Source organism: Dromaius novaehollandiae, chromosome 3 (assembly GCF_036370855.1).
Source record: "Dromaius novaehollandiae isolate bDroNov1 chromosome 3, bDroNov1.hap1, whole genome shotgun sequence".
In the NCBI taxonomy this organism is placed as follows: domain Eukaryota; kingdom Metazoa; phylum Chordata; class Aves; order Casuariiformes; family Dromaiidae; genus Dromaius; species Dromaius novaehollandiae.
Window position 1 is genome coordinate 53,890,461 of NC_088100.1, and position 11,203 is coordinate 53,901,663.

An 11,203-nucleotide genomic window follows, 5' to 3' on the forward strand; every position below is an offset into this window, starting at 1 on the left:
ACAGGCATTGTCTTGCCAATTTTTCAAGTGACAAGATTTCCACAGTAAGGATCTGGACCTTGCCAGTTAGACCACCCTGACTAAAACACAACATCTGCACACTGCTTATGAATTTTTAACACACTAGCTACACTTAATCAGAGCTTTGGTAAAGCTTCTGGGCAATGAAAAGTTAATGTTTAATGGTAGGCACATAGAAGAATAAATGCTTCTTTAACACAATATTGTCTTTTTCTTTCTTTGCCTTTTCACCAGCAATTTAACTTTTCACTGAAGATAAGGGAGTCACTGGCTATCACCCTATAAGGTTACATAAGTGAACACAAAATTAACACAAATAAATGATGAGTGAACTTTCAGCAGACTCCTAAACAAGTCCCTCTATGACTGTGTAAGAGTTATACAGCTCACCAGTGAATCAGGTCATCATATCTGATCTGATCTCTGATCTGCATGTGTGAACTTTAATATCACCCTACTAGACCTCACTCTGGACTTCCTAGTTTTTTAACTCTTGGGGTCTATTTTTGCTTTAGTCAACTCCACAAGAAGTACAGTGGCATTTACTGTTCTTACGTCTGAAATAAGAAAATTACTCTTCTTAGGGATGGAATTAAAATCATAGGACTCATGGGATAAGTCAGGCTGCAAAGGACCGTCAAGGGGTCTCTAGTCCAACCCCCTTCTCAAAACAGGATCAACTGTGAGGTCAGATCAAGTTGTTCTATGCTGTGTTCAGCTGGGTCTTGAAAACCCCCAAGGATGGAGACTTCCCTACCTGGGGAACCTGCTCCACTACTAGACTGTCTTCATAATTTTCTCTTCCCTTCCCTTCCCCTTTCCTTCCTCTCCTCTCCTCTTCTCTCCTCTCCCCTCCCCTCCTCTCCTTTCCTCTCCTCCCTTCCCTCTTTGTTTGTTTGTTTGTTTGTTTCTTTCTTTCTTTTTCCTCTCTGATTTCAACTTATGTCCACTGTCTTCTGTCTTCCCACCATGCACTGCTTTGAAGAGCCTGTCTCCATCTTCTTGCTAATCTCCTCATAGGTATTAGAAGGCTGTTGTTGGGTTCCCTGAACTGACTCTGAACAGTCAGTGTCTTTCCTGTACGGGAGGGCCCAAAACCGAAAGCAGTATTCTGGGACTGGTCTAAAAATCACTGAGCAAAAGATGATAATCACTTCTCTCAGTCTACTGCCTATGTTTCTCTTAACACAGCCCAGGATGCTGTTAGACCTCATTTCTTCCAGGGCCAGGAAGCTCTACATGGTTGGGATAGCTGTCTCATAATTTGTCAGGATCAAGGACCACTGATGCAGCTCCTTGTTAGAAAAATTGCACTAAGGACTTCATCAAGAGAGTAACCTTCTCAATTTCTTGAAAATTCTGCTGCTTTCAAGTTGTTGGTAAGTGCCTTATATGATCACTTGCATCCTGGCTGTGTCTTTTGCAGAATGCATGCAGTTATTGTTCTGGTCAGAGCTATAACCTGACAGAATATAAATTTGCTACGGTTGGATTCTGACATGCAGCCACATGCTTTATTAAGTACTGTCTTGTCATATCACAGTAAGAAGAGCACCACGGCAATGGCACTGATCCTGCTACTCCCTGGCCTAGAGCTTTGCACGCTATGCTCACTAATAGGACATGCAACAGATTACCTCCCAGAGCAGTAGTACTATTGGTACTATTTGGCAGATACAAAGGCTAAACATGATTTAGCCTCCCCTTTTATCTACTGGAGGAAAACAGAGATATACAATAACTCAGCATTTTCTATTGGAAGCTACTCTGGAATACCTGGGAAAAATGGTGTTTGGGATGCTCTGGATGTGGCCAAGGGAGGGTTAGATACAGTCCACTTGCAAATGAATACAGCTTTGCTGCCTTGTAGTCTCGTTAAGGATCCAAACTGCACAATATGTTGCAGGTTTTATCTATGTGACAGATTTCAGTTCCCAATTACACTGATTACCTCTGCAGGCAACGCCAATGACGCTTGCTTGTGTGGGAGTCCATGAGCTGCCCCTCAATTCACCTGCTGTAGCAGGAACCTGCCTATTGTGTCTGACTCCCATTGAGACTCTGCTCAATGCTGCCTATTCATCCTCGACATCCAGCTGAAAGTAGGCAGCAAAGATGACCAACTAAGAACTGCTGTAGAAGTCTGTATTCCCAGTAGTACTACCTGAATGAAGTATAAAATAAGAAGAAATACAGCAAACCAAGAAGCTTTTAATTTACTTTGGTTTCCTGCACCTCCCCCCCCCCCCCATTACAAAGAAGCCCACTTTTACAAAAATTTAAAATTATTCATTTTTATGATAAAGTATAGAAGCCTCATCCAATAATCAGGACTCCATGTGCAACAGGCAGTACCTGTATGTACACACTATACCTACCTCCCTAGGTACACATGCAAAGATTAATGATATTAACAGCCAGAATAAGAACTACTATAGCCTATTTTACAGGATTAGAATGCTTTGAAAGTCTGTCCAATATTCAATTTGCTTTCTGACAGGATTCTCTTTCTTAATTCTTCATCCAAAGAAACCCCAAACCCAGTCACTTGGTTACTGTGTTTTTCATTTAACCCCTGATAGTATTAAAAGATTAACTGCACAGGTTTGATTATGAACATGAGAAGTAATGAGAGGATATGAATGACACTGCTAACAGTCTTTTTAAGGACTGGTACATGTGCAAACCCAGGCAAACTAGATTTATAAGGTTAATAAAAAATGTCCTGTCTTCACTTCTACCAACCTGATTTCTTAAAACTTAATAAAGTTTGCACCTTCTGTACCTTTGTGTGTTGAAGAGATGAGTTGCTGAGTGAACGGTAAATAAATGACTCCTACTTTTGCTGTTTTCATGCTTTCCAGAGGCGAAGCTGGCAAATTGTGTTAGGAGTCTGGAACGTGGTTTCTTTATTTAAACTCCTACACTCCTAGCGCTAACAAGAGAGCACACCTGGGCATTAATACGAACATGCAGAATGCATCTACTTGGGAAGTGTGTTCAGCCTTCTTGAGTACTTATTATTTCCAGAAAATAATCTTCATTGTATCTAAGTTCTAGGAACACAAACATAGTCCTTTCTTTCTGATATCAAAAATGGCTAATGTCACTTATTGTCACTAATGTCACTTAAAGGTACATTAATGTGTGCATAAATACATATATGTATGTATTATGTATGTAACAGATAATTCTTGAGAGAATTGGCATTTATATGCTTGAGAATGTAAACCAAAAAAAAAAAAACACCCTGAAACACATTATTCTTAGGAAATAATCTAATGCTTCAGGGAAATGCATTCTAACTTCTTCCTCTGTCTTTATTATAATGTCCTATTTCATACTGTGCATATTGCACTGCCTCCCTCCACAATTTCTATTCTATCCCTTCCTACCACTATCTCAATAATATGTCCTGCCTCATTCTTCTTTACTGTGTTGTTTTCATTTCATTGTTGTGTTTCATTCTTCTTTTCTCTCAATCACATTCCTCAATCTATTCATCGCCTTGTCACAGAATCCTACTGCATCCATCGCCTGTCTGTCTCATGTTGTCTGTTCCTGTCTGTTACAGATAGCATTTCCTCATGTTTGCTGCATTAGTTACCAGCTAAGCTAGTTATTGTATAGATTTCAAAAGTGTCTGGCATCATATAAGGTGAAGGACTGAATTAGGAAGTGACCTTCTGCCACACTTTTCGTTGCAGTACATTTCTCAGCACTAAATTATTCCTGCTAGAGGGATATTGACCCACACAAGAAAAAACAAAGGGAAAACAAAACAAAACAAAACAAAACAAAACAAAGCTTGAGTTCTGAATATTTGCTGAACTTTCCTGTTTTAAGAAGATAGATGTTGTAAGTCTGGTTACAATGTATTCTCTTCCACCCTTCTCAAACACACTGCTGCATATAGTTTCTGAAGTTTGTGGATGGTAACTCTCTACTAGAAAAACTTGTTGCCACCAGGGCTTGGGCTCTTAATAGAACTGTGAAAGCAGAATGTCATAAGGAATTGTTAATTAGCTCAGACAGGTTTCTGTGACCATGACCAATTTGTTCTGAAACAGAGAACAAACTTGCTACTTTACAAATTATAGAGACAGATTATTGCTGTTCACTCCTTTTTTTTTTTTTACCACGGCACCACAAATAGGGATTGAACATCAGACACCTCAGACATTGTTAGACTCAGGTTCCTTTTTGATAATAATAATTCAAAGTATTAAAGTTTCCTCAATGCGATACATGCCCTTTTGTTTTCTTTATTCTGTTCGGGTTTACTTAATCATTTAGCTGCATGTGTTGTCTCCTGAGCAACAAAAAAAAAGAGATGGTCACCAGTGACTTGCCTTGATGGATGATCAATTATTGCTTGTAAGATCTTGTGCTGTGCTGTAGAAAGATGGACCTTCAAAGCCAAAGTTGTAGGAAGGCAGTAGTCTTTCCAGTCCAACCATTCCCAAAGAAATACTCTTTATGTAGGCTAGCACACCTTCATTAATGTTCCTACAATAGCTTTTTACCATCTTTCCTAAAAGCTGGCAGAGTACTGTAGCTGAGTGCTGTAAAATAGCCAACTACTGTTTTACTACATTTCTTGCTATCAGTGCAGGTGATGAAAGATGGATAATGCCCATTAGCTTTTTTTGTCCTTTTCTTTTTTCAGGTTTACTTAGTGAGGCACTGGATCAGATCTTCAGATAATGTAAATCAATGTAAATTTGTTGCTTTAAACTGTTAGAGAATAAATTCTCTTATGTGACTTCTCCTTATTAATTCACTCTGGTCTGCATGTACAGATACAGGGCAGTATAGGACTGTTCTTTACATTGACTAGAGATTATATTCAGTTTGCAGCTCAACAAATGGAAGTTGAGCATGTTAAGAGCTGATGTGAAAAATCTCTTAAGTGGAAAACTTAGAAGACAGCTGAAATCTCCGAACCAATAAGGTAAATAGACTTTATTAAACAGGTTTCCTACTGCTGCTTCCTACCTGGAACTCTTTGCCTTTTTAGCATATAAAAACAAGAGAGATGAATATTCTATTTATAAAACATCTATAAGTGAAGAGAAGTGGTCTTTCAAAGAAGGATTTCTGTGGGTTTTTTTGTGTGGTTTGATCTTCCCTGATTTTCCACATATACTGCATAACTTGGCTGATGTTAATATTCTCAATTCTGAGAAAAGAGTTTGCACTCTAATAAACACTGCAGAGTTACCTGAGAAGAGAAAAATACACAGGTTTTTTTTTTTTTTTGCTATGATGTTAAGCAATATTGATTCTGGCAATTGGGAATGCTATAGCTTATTAATGGTTTTTCAAAATGCTTCCATTCTTCTAATGGCATTTTGCGAAGAACTTTTTCCCAGTAACAATAAGGTGATGCCTCTTCAGGACACGACATCTGAAAGAAATCCAGCATGCTGCCCCCTCCTCCCTCTCGCTTTCCCTCCACCTCCTCAACAGACTTTTCAGATCCACAGGCACCACTGCCCTGAACAGCCAGGATGAAGGGCATGACTCCTTCCAGCCACATCTCCCTGCAGCACCAGACAAAATGGCTTGGAAAAGATAAAAGGTCTTGTTCCAGCACTCTGATTTCAATAGCCATCCTGTCCAATGTAATTTAAAGCAATTGTGTGGGCGGCTCTAAATGATGCCACAAAGGTAGGATTTGTAATGGGTTCTCTTAAACTAGGATATAAATGAACTGCTTCTTCACTGTTTCTTCACAAATCAGAGTTGGATTAGCAAAAACTTTAAAGAAAGAAGAAATTTGTGCAGAAAGTAAAATTCACATTCATCTCACAGATATGAACATACAAACAGGTAGGTTAAGAGAGAGACAATAAAATGTGTGGATATGTTATGGTAGAGGCAAACTTTGCAGTTAGGAGTATGGTGAAATTTATTAATGTACCACTTCTGGAGCTAAGAAGATTCTGTTGCATAGCATAGATAGTAGTACGAAAAAGCAAAGCATCATCGCACTCAGTATATGTATAGAAAATCTTAGGCAAATTTCCTTGAATTGAAAGTACAGGTTTACAAATATGCCTTGGATAATATATACAAAAACAATACTGCATAGAAGAACACCATACCATTAGAAACATATAAAAACGTAATAACACCTGATGAATCTGTTTGTTAGTAAATTAGATTTGATCTTTCAGTGTAACACTGTAAAAGCATGCAATTCTGTATGCAACACAGTGTTATTTCACAGACTGAGTGGCCAATAAAAATGATCATGCTGGTTTATCTTGGCTAAGTCAGCAAGTATCTGAGAAATACAAAGCGAGAGAAGATTGTGTAAATTGTTGCAAAGGATGCTATTACAGCACTGAAATGAAATTAAGCAAAGTATAATCCTGGCCACATTATAAAATAGATCTGGTGTATCTAAGGATATACTGGAAGCAGTAACAGAGCAGCTGAATAATTTAAGGTTGGACTGGACATCACATTTAAAAACATAGCATATCATAGACAAGCAATCTCACTTTGGCAGAAGAGTGGACAAATGACTTAGTATTGCTAATTTTCTTCATTCAATGCTCTTTGTAGACCAATGTTAAGTAACTCTAAAAGGCACTAGAAAGATTAGACTTCCATTTACTTCTTTTCCTAAAAGCTACTCTTCGATCACATACCAATAAGATACCATATCTATTAGCTACGGTTGTTTACTCTGGAATGAAAGAATATTTCGGGACAATGGATAAAATAAGTTTCTAATCAATCAATGTGAATTACTTCAGGAGTTTATGTAGACACACTAACACCCTGTCGCTGCGAGGAGTAATATGGTAGAAACAGTTATGGTGGCTAAGTTAATCATTTCATTACCAGGTATCGAATGAAAAATGAAACCTCTATCCAGCTGGCTTCATGGAGAGTTAAACAACAAGTAAAACTTGGGGTTGATTCTCTATTAAAAGGAGATCCATTTTCAGTTAAGGATAAATAAAAGCATTCTTTAAGGCAGTATAAAAAAAATCACATAAGGAAAACGCTAAAAAAATGTGTGGTGCACTTCAAGATCAACTCAGGTGAATAATCTCTTCTTTTAGGACATTTCACAGGTTTTCTTCCATGAAACAAACTAGCTAGGCACCTCTGATAGTCTAAAATCCAGATTAGACGAAAATATTTCCCTGCATTTGCAGTCTCTCAAAAATCCTTCTCCTGATCTCATAACACCCAAACTTGTGATTTATGTGCAGTCTGTAAAATTATCTATTTATTTTGAGATGTATGAGAGTGTACAAAAGTTACAACAGATTAAGAGTTAATTTCATGTTTGCAAAGCAATCAGGCATATTCTTTATCATAACTGCAAGACCTTTTTTTTCTTTTTCTGGGTAACTTATCAACTAATGTGTTAAGTGTTTTGTTATTTGACAGGGTTTTTTTTTTCATTCTCCCAACAAAGAAATTTGAAAACACCTTGTTTTTGTGTATACCGTTTTAAATACCTATTCCTTGTTGTCTTGATAATGAAGCATTATCTCTGAATGTGAAGAGTAACATAAATGATATTTTGACATCATTTTATGAGTAATGAGAAATAATTATACCTTTTCTCCCCAGGGCAGGAATTGAATTTAGTACAAGCTCTATAAACACAAGAAAGCAGTGTGCTCTGACCAAGTACCAGACCACATTTTAACAGGGATCATCACAATCTGCTTTCACATTTCCTTTTGTTTCAGGGAAAGAAAAAAGTGAATCTCACACTTAGCAAAATGTACTCAATCTTCCTTGGCTCAGGTGTTTAAAGAGAATAAGTAAAGGATGTTCTCCTGCTCTGCAACCTAAAGCTGAAATACACAAACGTTTTTCACTTCAGAGGGACAACCCTCTGTTTCAGGATTCCTTCTTTTGCCTTTACAGTCCCTTACTGCCTTATGTAAGTAAGAAGGGATGTAGGGACCTTTCTGTCAATAATTTCTTTAGAGTATCCAAGATAAAATTTTGTCTCCAGGTACCTTATAGAGACAAGGTTCAACATGACATGAACATCTGTGCCCATTCTGCTTTAGAGGAACAGCAGGGTGGTGAAGCTTCAGCACTCCACACTTGTGTTAAAAAAGGAATGCATGTTCTGAGTAAAACTTTGCTCCCTGAGCAAAGAACCCAAGAATCTAAGTGGAAGTATTTTATTCATATGGAGATCACATAATGTGGAGTGTCAATGTCAAGTTAGATGACCACTGGCTGGATTTTCCTCTCTTCTTATGCCATAGGATTAAAAGGAAAAACAAGAAAAAAAATACCTTGGAGAGATCTTTAAACCCACATGATTTTTTGCGTCAGTACAGTTTTGCTTTTATGAGATTTTATTGGTTTCATTTTATACAACTCATTTTGTATTGTGTTATTTCATCAAAGCAAATGTAACATTTAGTAGAATTTGTTTTATCCTTAATAGAGTCTGTCTGGAAGTTATCCACAATCGTCAAAGTTATAGGCTTTATATCCGCAGGCCTTAGTTCTTAAAAAAAATCCACAGGAAGTTTCTGAAAATCCCAATGAGAAAAAAAACTGTGTTGGACTTTTATGTGAATAGGTGTAGGTATGTATGTATGTATGTAAAAGCAGAAGTTTTTTAGCACAAGCATATTAAAACCACACAGACTGGAAAATGTAATGGGCATTTATACTCAGTAGAAAATAGACAAAATCATTGTCTGAAAATTTCAGATCACTGTTTTTTAAGGAAATGTTAGTTTCAGGGACTACAACAGTCATACAAATAAAATGAATTAGTGAACAGCTACTTCATGACTTCCCCTGGCATGACACAACCTAGGAAGAGATGCCTGATCAATCAAGAAATATGAAATACTTAAGAATATTTACCAGATTAGGAAAACAAGGTGAAAAATAAAAGGAAAAAGAAAGAAAAACAAAACAAACAATCAAAAAGCTTGGTCCTCATTCACGTGGAATGTGAGGATAAGAAATGGCTTCCTTTCAAGTTTGCTCACTAGTATTGCATGAAGAAGGATTTTACTCACAGTCAGTGACAAAAAAAATACAAAAACTTGACAACGGACTATTGCTCATAAGCAGAGTAAATTTAGACTTGAGGAAGCACAATCGTTAGTCACAAAGCAGACTCTCAGCCTTTTTCAGCAATGAAAAGTCTTAATCTCTTAAGAAATTACCAAGACACCACAGAGTCTTCTAGAAGAGGAAGCAACTCGAAGTAAAGAAGAAATCTTTTTAAGATGCCCAAGCCAATTTTTCAACCCCTCCCCCAGGCAATGAGAAGAAACGTAATTTTAAAGAATTCACTCTTGCATGATGCAGAATTGAACTTGTCCATTTAAGCACAGTCCGGTGCTGGACCGTTAAGCTTTGGAGAAAAACAAGAGAATAGTCACTGCACCTTCTGCTCTACTCCGTTTTTGCTATACTCTTCCTACCTGTTTGGGAAGTATTCTCCATGCTTCCTTAGCTTTGAAATCACTGTACCTCAGGTCCTCTAGGACCTGTTTTTTCTACATTTCATATCCTATGTACCTGTAGAAGCTGACAGGACTCCTACTTTTCATGAATGAAATATTGCTAATATTCAAGCTAACACTGGCTCAGCTGCAAGCTCGTGTAAAAAACATACTTCAGTGAAACCTGATCATAAGATATTTACTAATGTATTATTAATGGGCAGCTGAATGGCTTCAGTGATAATTTTTAGTATTTATCATCTTCTACAAGGGTAAAATAGACAGGCCCCCATTAATCTGGGTTATTTTAAATGAGTTACACAAAAGAGCTAAGCAGGCCTCTTATCCCCCCTCCAAAAAAAGCATTATCCCACAGCAAGAAATGTGACAGGGATTTGCCTTGACTTATCTGAGATAAGGAACAGGCCCCAAGTAGTCATAAAACTGCCTTTTCTTAATGTCCTCTGATTGTTTCACTGAATTTATATGGTTTTGGTGTATTAATAATGAGTCTTCAAGAATTCTTTGATATATCAGCTAGTTGTCTCCAAAGGACTTCTATATATTAGCCTTGGAAGTATGTTAGCCTATAGTAACATTTGTGTGCTTGGCTTGGAAAACTAGTTTTGTTTTTGATGTATTTATCAACCATGTGATTAGGCTATAATGTAATCGTGGGTATAAACTAAACTTACAGTATTTATTATTTTTATTATTAAATGATGAAAGAAGGGCAGAATAATTACACTTCCCAAGCTGATTGCAGCTTTTGAGGTCTGAGAGAATAAATCTGTCAATAGCTGACAACTAGACTTCTGCTCCTTTATGATAGCATTCTGTTTTAAGTGCTTAGTTATGCAATAGATTCCTCCCTTTTTAAAGAGTAATACAAAACGACAGAACAATCCACAGCAGTTGAGCTAGATTCTGTTGTTCTTTTTCATGTTGAACAGGACATACATTTACTACACCGGAGTCTCCAATAGATACCAGAATCCCATACTGACAGGTCCTCTGCTCGCTGAACCTCATTGTTGCTACAACTGCATGTTGGTGCGGATTTCTAGGAGGACTAGAATGGTTTAAAATCCTTAATAAAGCTTGCCTTCTCTCTATCACTTCATGGGTCGCTATGAAGCTGCGTAATCCTTCCATTTAAATCACGTGTCAGTTTGGCTTTGGCTTTAGCTCCACTGTAGCTTTTGATGATAGAAGTATCAATTAAGAATGGGTAAGGAAAAAAAAAAAGTAAACTAGTCTCTAGGACAAGATTTTGATCTTAAAACTTCACAGTCTTATGGGAAGATTTCAAAACATGTTTAGCCCCTTTGAAGGTTTTTCCCTAAAAAAGTAGAGGCAAATGAAGTATTGCTATTTTTATTTGCCTGGCTGGGAATTAAGCACTAAGGGAAGAGACTTATTTAGAGAATCACATAGCAAAATCAGAACTCACTCCTGAGTCACAAAAAGGCAGGCGGTTTTGGCCCACATACATATTCTCCAGCTCAATTACATTAACAACAGCCTAACATGCTACTCAGAGGCAGTTAGGAGAGTAGAATTTCTCTTATATCATCTGTGATATTCTGTAGGCTAGAGCTAGCTATAGACTACAAAGGATAAGAGAGGTGAAACAGAAGAAAGTGTTGAATTTATGTTTAATAACTCTGTCTGGAGTGGGAATTTCCATGAGTTTCCACAATCAGTTCAGATGTATA

General features: G+C 37.3%; 1 long non-coding RNA gene across 1 annotated transcript; it reads left to right on the forward strand.

The window, feature by feature from the left end:
- Positions 1–211: 211 nt before the first annotated feature.
- LOC112997459 (uncharacterized) lies at positions 212–10,603 on the forward strand. The gene is made up of 3 exons (XR_003262703.2): positions 212–1,400; positions 4,875–4,975; positions 10,439–10,603. It is a non-coding gene; the product is annotated as an uncharacterized LOC112997459 (long non-coding RNA).
- Positions 10,604–11,203: the final 600 nt, after the last annotated feature.